This window comes from Ictidomys tridecemlineatus, chromosome 3, assembly GCF_052094955.1.
Source record: "Ictidomys tridecemlineatus isolate mIctTri1 chromosome 3, mIctTri1.hap1, whole genome shotgun sequence".
Lineage (NCBI taxonomy): Eukaryota > Metazoa > Chordata > Mammalia > Rodentia > Sciuridae > Ictidomys > Ictidomys tridecemlineatus.
This window is the reverse complement of record NC_135479.1, coordinates 68195813-68205066: the sequence shown is the minus strand read 5'-3', so window position 1 is coordinate 68205066 and position 9254 is coordinate 68195813. Positions and strand designations below refer to the sequence as shown.

At 38.1% G+C, this 9254-nt stretch overlaps 1 pseudogene; it reads right to left on the bottom strand.

Moving 5' to 3' along the window:
- Nucleotides 1-3865: 3865 nt before the first annotated feature.
- Nucleotides 3866-3974, bottom strand: LOC144376572 (small nucleolar RNA U13; annotated as a pseudogene).
- Nucleotides 3975-9254: the final 5280 nt, after the last annotated feature.

Below are 9254 nucleotides of genomic sequence, written 5' to 3'. Positions count from 1 at the left end.
TTTATTTTTAGAACCACACAGGCCAAACAAAACAGCTTGTGGGAAGCTTGTGGTGGCAGTTGGGCTCTGAGGGTTTTTCCTGAGGAGTTGTTTTGTTTGGCCTGTGTGGTTCTAAAAACTCAATCGTTCCATTACCAATCTTCCTGATCATGTAAAACCTCACCTCACTGAGCCCTTGGTACCCAAGCCAGTGTCCCTGCCCTGGCAATGAACTCACCAACACTGTCTGGCTTGACATCTGTCCCTACACCAAGCTGTCCCCAAATCAACTAACTTTGGAGTCAGCTGAGCAGATGTGCAGCAGCATCAGATACAACATAGTGGAAGACATGCATGGAGAACCAAGGAGCTTCCCACCACACAGATCACACAAGGTAATTTAAAACTGAATGAAAAGCTGAGCCACTCTTCATGAAGTGATAGAGGAAATACGCTCATGATGCTTCCCCAAGGAAGATGAGAATCAGAGCTCCACAGCAGCACTTGACCCCAGGCCCACCTGCCCACCCACTTTCTAAGGCCTGGTGTAATATGAAAACACAGTTCCCTCTTTTCAAAACTCACAGGACCTCAGAACTATAGCAAGAAGGGCTGGATTGACTGCAGCCCTTGTACTTCTTCAATACCTAACTCTGCATTTTTGCAGAGTTGAAGATCTTCCTGCTCAGGGCACAGTCCAGCCAGCTGGTCCCAAGTCTTGAAATGGTTGGTGTTCAGTAGCCTGAAGAAATTCTCTTAAAAAATTATATGTAAATTACATGTCATAAATGCCACTATTTCAAAATATAAAATTCTGTTATTTTTAGTACATTCATACAACTGTCTATATGTCACTACAATGTCCAGACTGGCTGACCACTCCAAAAAGAAACTTGTCATCAAAATCCAAAAGTAAATTACCATTCCTCCCTCACCTGTCTTCTCCCAGGTGGATGTGGAGCACCCCAGGTTTCTTCAACTATAATAATCACAGAGGAGATGGGCATGGTGGCACACCCTGTAATCCCATTGGCTCAGAAGGCTGAGGCAGGAGGTTTGCAATTTCAAAGCCAGCCTCTGGAAAAGCAAGGCCTAAGGAATTAAGTGCAACCCTGTCTCTAAATAAAATACAAAATAGGGTGGGTATGTGGCTCAGTGGCCCAGTGGACCTGAGATCAATTTCTGGGAACATAAGAGCCATCTCAGCCTCCAGAGGAGGTCAATTTCTCTGTACCTTTGCTCTGCACCAGCCTCTGGAAGCCACAGACCTGGCAGATGCTCTGCACCCACTTATGCATGTCCATATTTGTCTGTGCCACAAGGTAAAAGGTTCAACCTCTGGTCTGGACATCGAACACAAAGCCACTTGGTAGCCCCTTCTGATGAAAGGTCACATATGCATGCACCTGTTCACAGAGGTCCAGGTTGATGATCCACAAGGGCTTCTTGGACTCGTTGTTCTTGTAGTATTCCAGGACATCTGGGTCATTGCTTTCCTGGCTGTTCCTCAGGATAAACCAGCATCTCCTCCAGGCCTGAATCCCACCAGGAAGGAGTAAAAACAAGTAAGAATTTCACTCATTACTTCAATGGTTTTTGTCCTAAAATTGATTTTGAGATGAGGTCTCCCTAAGTTGCTCAGGATGTCCTGGGTTTGTATTCCTCCTGCCTTCTGAACTGTTGAGATTCCAGTCATGGTCACCATCCACCATGCCAAGTGCTTCAATATTTCTCCTGGGTCTCTAAGTTAAGGCTAGGGAGTGTGGAACCTGCAGTCTTCTTATGGCACCAAACCTCTCCTATCCTAGAAAAAAACAACACTGGCTTGACATGATGGAATTGTCCTCCCCAGATATGGCCCAATTTTTCTAGTTCTCTTCACAGGAAAACTATTTTCTACACTACCACTCCTTTGAATGACAATGAATTTTTCATCACAATGATGAATACCAAAGGAAACTGGCAAACATTTTTCAATTTCAAAAAGATAAGAGCTCTCATAATTCCCCATCCATTGGCAATACTCTTCAGAATAAAGAGACAAGGGAGACATTTTCCAGTGAGGGCAAACAGATGACTTGCCACCAGCAAACCTGCCCCATGGAAGAGTCAGAAGAAGTTTCTGTCCAGAAAGTACTTATGAGAGGAGGGACTAGCAGGAAGAAAGCACCTAACAAACAGAAGTGTGTGTTGACATAACAGGCACTCCTCTCCACAGGTCTTATAACTCTGGTTTGATGATTAAGGCAAAAGACACAACACCATTTGACGTAGGAAAAAACTTAGGACCAGGAAACATGGAGCAAAGAAATCCCTATCAAAATCACATCAAGACTTTTTCGACAAAAACAACATCACTGCCAACTTTGTATTGATAAAGCACAAGAATGACAACAGCTAAAACAGTTTAAAAACAAAAATAAGCTGAGGAGTTGGTCCACCAGACTTCTAGACTCATCCCATCTTCACAGGCATAAAGACCAACTATAACCAATGACAGAGGTAGAGACACAGGGTCAATAGTCTGAAAAAGAGCACCAGGAGAGCCATAGAAATGTGCCAGACAACTTTGCACAAAGCCAAGAGAGCAATTCAGTGAAGGAAAGGCAGCTTGGTCCACAATGGGTATCAGGGGCAACAGGTATCATCCACTAGCAAAAAGGAAATGAGCTAAGTCACGATCCTTATACAACTATTAAAGTGGGCCATGGACCTGAGAGAAAACACAACACAGATGCACAGGGTGTTGGTCAGCTCCTCGTCACTGTGACCAAAATACCTGAGGAGGGCAACTCTGAGGAGCAAGGGTTTATTTTGACTCATGGTGGCAGAGTGTGGTCAGCCAACTCTACTTCAGAAACCTCCTGGTGAATGGGCATGAAAGAGGAAAGGTGCTCAGCTCTTGGCCTCCAGAAAGCAGGCAGAGAGAAAGATAGACAGACAGTAAGGGACCTTACAATCCTCCAGGCCACATCCTGGGACCCACTTTCTACAGACAACCTGATGTGCTTCTCTTTTTCAACACCTCCCAATACTTCCACTCAAGTCATTAATTTGTTTTATTGTTGGTACTGGAGATGGAAACCAAGACTTCACACATGCTGTGCAGGTGTTCTACTATGAGCTATAAACCAAACTGCTCCATTCAAATTATTAATCTATTAGAATGTTTAACCCACTGATGGAAGTCAAGGCCCTTGTAATCCAGACTTTTCACCTCTTAAAACTTCAGGTTTTGTTATAATTAGTTGGTACCTTAATAATTTTAAAGAATTTTTTATCAATTTCTTTTGGTATTTATGCTTGTAAAAAAATTAACATTGACACTCATACAAATACTATTAACATTCTGAAAATGGTGAATCCACATAATGAAAAATCTTGTGTTCACTTTTATGTGCAAAATACAATAATTAAACAATTTAGGGTAGTTTTCAGGGCTTTTCTGTAAATTTTCATCCAGGAGATGAGGACTGAACATATTTTGAAGCAACTGTGTTCAGGGAAGTGAAAATATTATATACTGGAATTATGTGTAGAGGGTAAAGAGATCAAGAAATTTCAGATCTGTCATTATTTAGAGTTAGACTTTATCCTTTAGTTGGTATAGAATTGTAAAATAAAAAGATTAAAAAATTGAAAATTGAACAAGACAGTATGTTAAATTGAAAATTAAACAAGACAATATGTGATATGTATTGGAAGGTAATAAGAAAGATAATTCTTTTTGTTCTTTTTAGAAAATTTCTAGGGTGTCTCATCGGCCCCAGGAGGAGAGATCAGAGTAAGGTGGAATTATATCATTTATTAAAAAGAAATAAGAAATCAAGAGAGAAGGAAGGAGTTTAAATGTACCTAATAAAATACCTTCCTTAGCCTTTTTTGACAACAGATAAGTAATGTGCAAAGGTAGTGACAAGGTGTAGAGCAAGGCACATCTCCCACACCAGCCACATGAACACTCAGTAATCATCACACTTATGAACCTAAAGTATCTTTATTCTATTTTTATAAGTTACAATAAAGATTGTTGTCATGATGAAATAAATGATTAAAATTTAATTCATTTTTATATAGGTCATAAAATCATTGCAATCAATTATATCTTGGTTAGTATAACAGATTGAATCATATCATAACTTTATCATAATCATATCAAAACTTCATGATATACAAAAAAATTTGATGTCAGGAAAATATCTAAAAAAATGGTCTGAATACTTATTTTTGCTTTTTTTTCCATTTTTTCCTGAACCTTTCATTCTGTTATAATTCAGTTATGAATTCCATTTATCAATGTACATGTATGAAGTTCTAACATATATCTCAAACTAAATGTACTTGAGAAGTTCACTTGAAGTATGCAGTTAAGCATAAAATAGGAAGTTATATAAACTTATCTATGTCCTTCTTGATTCTGACCATCCTTATTGCTATTCTCCTTTCAGTACTCAGAATCAAACTAAATATCTCTGCTCAGTCTTTGTCAGTGCCAGATTTAGTATTTCTGCCATGTAGTATTTGTGCTCTATCAATTTTCTTAACCTTTTTGAGGCCATAGATTCCTTCTGTGAATTTTGCTTAAAAATATTTACATCATAAAGTAGATACAAAAAGAGGAAGAGCAGCATGAGTTTCAAGAGGAGGAGGAGGACGATGACATCACTATTGACCAGTGGGAGAGCTGTGAGGAGAAGGAGGTTGGCCCTGGGGACAGCCAGAACTCCAACCAGCATCAGCAGCTGAAGTGGGAAAACTCCACACTCAGCTACTGAGTGCAATCTGGACTCTTGCATCCCCACCTCAGAATGTCTGCTACCCGTCTCCCAGCTAGCAGGTCCTCCATGTAGAAAATATCTTCAGCCAGCAGGTCAGTGGACTCCCATTGCTAATTATCCTCCCATGCCCAGTGTGTGGGACTGTAGGCTCCCACCATTTTCCCACCCCTGCTGGGTCTCTTTACCCCAAAGCCAGGAGCTGGCTCTTCCTCCCTGCCACCTCCTGCCAGCACAGGGGCTGCAGCACCCCAGACTACTGCCATCCAGTGAGTTCCCCACCTCTTGCCCCTCCAGAAAAGTTGGAATGACTAGACTAGGTGACAAAGAATAAAACTTGGTAATCAATTTTTCTTTCTTGAAGGTCTTCATTTTTTTTCCAAACTAGTGCTTTTACAACTGGTAGAAGGGGGTTAATATGTAGATAATCAATTGACTTTTTACTACTTGTTAAATACATTGGAATTGTTCGTGTCCTTTGTGCTAGTGTACTCAGGACTAGGATGTGAAGTTCAGGGACAATGCTCCTGTTACCTCCCCCTTGGGAAACCAGGAGGGGAGGCCTTCCCACTGTAGTCCAGGCATGAGGTCATGTAGCATTTGGTGTTCTTTTTGGGACCAGAACAGTGTTTTGTGTTTGAAGTTTGGAAATGGGTCTTGTCTTTGGGATTCTTCCCACTTCAAGCATTGTGTTTGGGATGGAAGCTTTGGGGTCCCTGGCCTCTCAGGACCAGCAGCTTCCTTTGATATCACCCAGGTCTTGTGTTCCTGTACTGAGGCTTCATAAATGTATATGATCCTGTGGGGACATTCTCTGTGGATCATGGAAAATGACAGCTGTGGTGCAGATCACTTGACCACTTTGTTTCGGAGATAAGAGTGGTTTTCTAAAGGATCTGCACTCATAATGGAGAAAGAAAGAGTGCTAGAATGTTCCAAAACAGTCTGCATCTACCCCACCCCAGCCCCTGTGGGTTGCTCCTGCATAATGCTCCTGCATTGAGGTCAGATCCTCACTCCAGTAGCCAGGAGTCCTGCTGTTTTGATCGAAGAGAGAAAGAAGTTGAGGCTAAAGCCACACAGAACTTAGCTCTTAATGTACATGTCAGATGCTAGACTGTAAACCTGGGAGTCATCCTGCACATTGCCCCTGTGACCTCACTGCTAGTATTAAGGATGGCTGTGCTGTTGTGTGGCTGCCCATCCACATGCAGTCTGTGTAGATGCTGTCTAGACAGTGGTAGAAGGTAACACAGAGAGGATTACACTATTTACTAAACCCTTTATTATGTAAAATCTAAAACCAAAGGGAAAGATGACAAAGACAGACAAAAAGTCTCCAGTGTTGTCCAACTAGGGATGGCTTTTTCACTTGACAATAGGATCAAGTGGCCAAGTCCTGCACATGGGACTAGGAAAAAAATCCAGTAATGCAGAAGTGACTAAAGAGCAATATATGCCTGGAAGAGAATTCAGTGTGTTTGGACTTATCCAAGAGGTCTATGCACATATTGCCAGCATCAATCAAACACTTGACTCAATTAACAGAACAAACTGCAGTCTCTCCCAGCAGTGGTGGGCTGTCTAGTAAATATCATGATATTGTCTCTAAGTAAAAATTAACTTACCAGTCTGCCTGACTCTCTTGATAATATGAAGAAGCTGCAGTTGCTTGATTTACAGCATAATAAACTGAGAGAAATTCCTTCAGTGGTGTATAGGTTAGATTTTCTCACCACTCTCTACCTTCGCTTTAATAGTATAACTAATATGGAAAAGGACATAAGAAACCTTTCAAGACTCAGAAAACTTAGCCTTTGAGGGAACAAAATCAGACCTGCTGAAATTGGTAAGAGGATTTGAATTATTTCTTTTGATTTTAGTATGTGTTATGATTAATAATTTTTGAGTGCTTTTCCATATCAGAAAATTCCTAATATGGGTTGGAGTTATGGCTCAGTGATAGAATGTTTGCCTAGTATACATGAGGCCCTGGGTTCAATACTCAGTGCCATATATAAATAAATTAATTAATTGAAGTTATGGTGTAAAAAAACCTTAAACAAAAATTCTTTATACTTTTTTAATAAGTTCTATTTTCCCTGTGATTTGCTTAATGCTACATTTCTTAAGATTATTTTATAGGCTTAAAAATAAGATAGAAAGTAGATGTAATTAGACATTTATCACAAACTGAATCTGCTCTGATTTTCATTGGAGAAAATAAATTTGAAAATGTTTGACTAATTTTAAGTTGTCATTTGTTTTTAAAGCATCTAACTATATATATATATATATATATATATATATATATATATATATATATATCCATATGTGTATCCACAAGAAAGTAATTAAGAAAAATAAATGTAAATAACTAGCAGAAAAATCATTAAAGGAAAAGGAGCAGGAGGAGAGGATGAGGGTAAGAATTTAGTATGGAACTGGAGCAAATCGTACCCCATGCATTTGTAATCATGTCAAAAGGAATTCTAATGTATCATTAATATCTTTAATTTATTTTTCATTTTGAGTAAATTTTAGATTTACAGCAAAACTGTAAAACCAGTAGAAGGTTCTCATATATCCTGCACTGAACTTGCCCTAATATTAACAAATAATTGTAAAAATCAAGAAATTAATATTTTTACAATCATTTTATCTTGATCATTTGTTTTATTGCACTTGTTTTTTATCTAATGTCCAATTTATGTTTCAAAATTTCACATTACATTTAATAGTCATGTGTCTGTAACCTCCTCCAATCTGTGAAAATTTGAAACAATGAAAGTCTTTTAGTTGAAGGACTAAAATTCTTTCCTTTTTTAAAGATGTTTTAGTTGTAGATGGACACAATATTCTTATTTTGTTTGTTTATATTTTTTATGTGGTGCCAGGGATCAAACCCAGTGCCTCATGCATACTAGTCAAGCATTCTACAACTGAGCCACAAACATGGCTCCTTTCCTTTTCTTTTATGACCTTGCTATGTTAAAAAGTCCTGCTCAGATATTTTGGACTGTGTCACTCATTTTTTATTTCTATGGTATTTTTGTGACTACTTTGAGTATATTTGTTTCTGCTGAAAATAACATAATAGTGATTATGGTGTCCTTCTCAATGAATTATATCAGAGGATATATAATGTTGATAAGTCATATACTTATGACTTCTTTTGGGTACTGAGATTGAAATCAGGAACACTTTACCACTGAGCTACATCCTCAGTCATGTTAATTATTTGAGGCTGGGTCTTGCTTACTTGCTGAGATTCTCACTAATTTACTGAAGCCAGTCTCATACTTGTGATCCTCCTGCTTCAAACTCTCAAGTTATAAGTGTGCACCACATTGCCTGGTTTATTCTCCACTTTAAAGTTAATAATTTTCTTTTTTAATTATTAATTGTCTTGGTTGATGTTCATTTTAGTCCATGCAAATATATTGATTTTCTTTAACCTTTTGTCCACTATTTTTAGCACCCATTGTGGTCATTTCCTGCAACAATTATTACAGTATTGTAATGGTGATTTTTTTTTAACGAATTGCATTACTTCATTCATTAATGTGAATTCTATAAGGAAGAACTCTCCTATAGCAGTTTACTTATCAGTTTATACTCATTTTTTCCATTCTGTGAATTATACTTCGCTATTTATATACATTTTATCATTCAAGCTATTCTGTCTTCTGTTACTGTAAACTCTTATGAGTCCATTCATGTGATTTTTGATGCATTATCATTTTTCAGTTGAGTTTTTTTACTATTTGACTTACATTTATACATTTCAATTGTAATGAGTTTTTTATTTATTTTAATTATATATGACATTAGAATGTAGTTATGTACTTTGCTATGTCATACAGAGATGTGATATAATTCTCATTTTTCTGAGTGTACATGTTGCAGAGTTATATTGGTCATGTAATCACGTATATACCTACAGTAATAATGTCTGTTTCATTCTACTGTCTTTCCTAGCCTCACATGCCCTCCCCTTCCCTCCCCTCCCATCACTTTCTCTATCTAATCTAAGGTAATGTAATTCTTCCCTTGTGCCACCACTTTATTGTGAAATAACATTCACATATTAGAGAAAACATTCAGCCTTTTGTTATGTGGGTTTGTCTTATTTTGCTTAGGATGATATTCTCCAACTCCACTCATTACTACTAAATGCCATAATCTCACTTTTCTTTAAAGCTAAGTAATATTCCATTGAAACACACACACACACACACACACACACACACACACACACACACACACATATATATATATATATATATATATTACATTTTATTTATCCATTCATCTATTCAGGAACTATAGAATGCTGATTTTAAGTTCTTTGGATATAAACCAAGGAGTTGGATGGCTGAGTCAAATGCTGGTTCCATTCCCAGTTTTCCGAGGACTCTCTATACTGCTTTACATAGTGGTTGCACCAATTTTCAGTTTCACCAGCAATGTACGAGTGTGGCTTTTTCACCACATCCT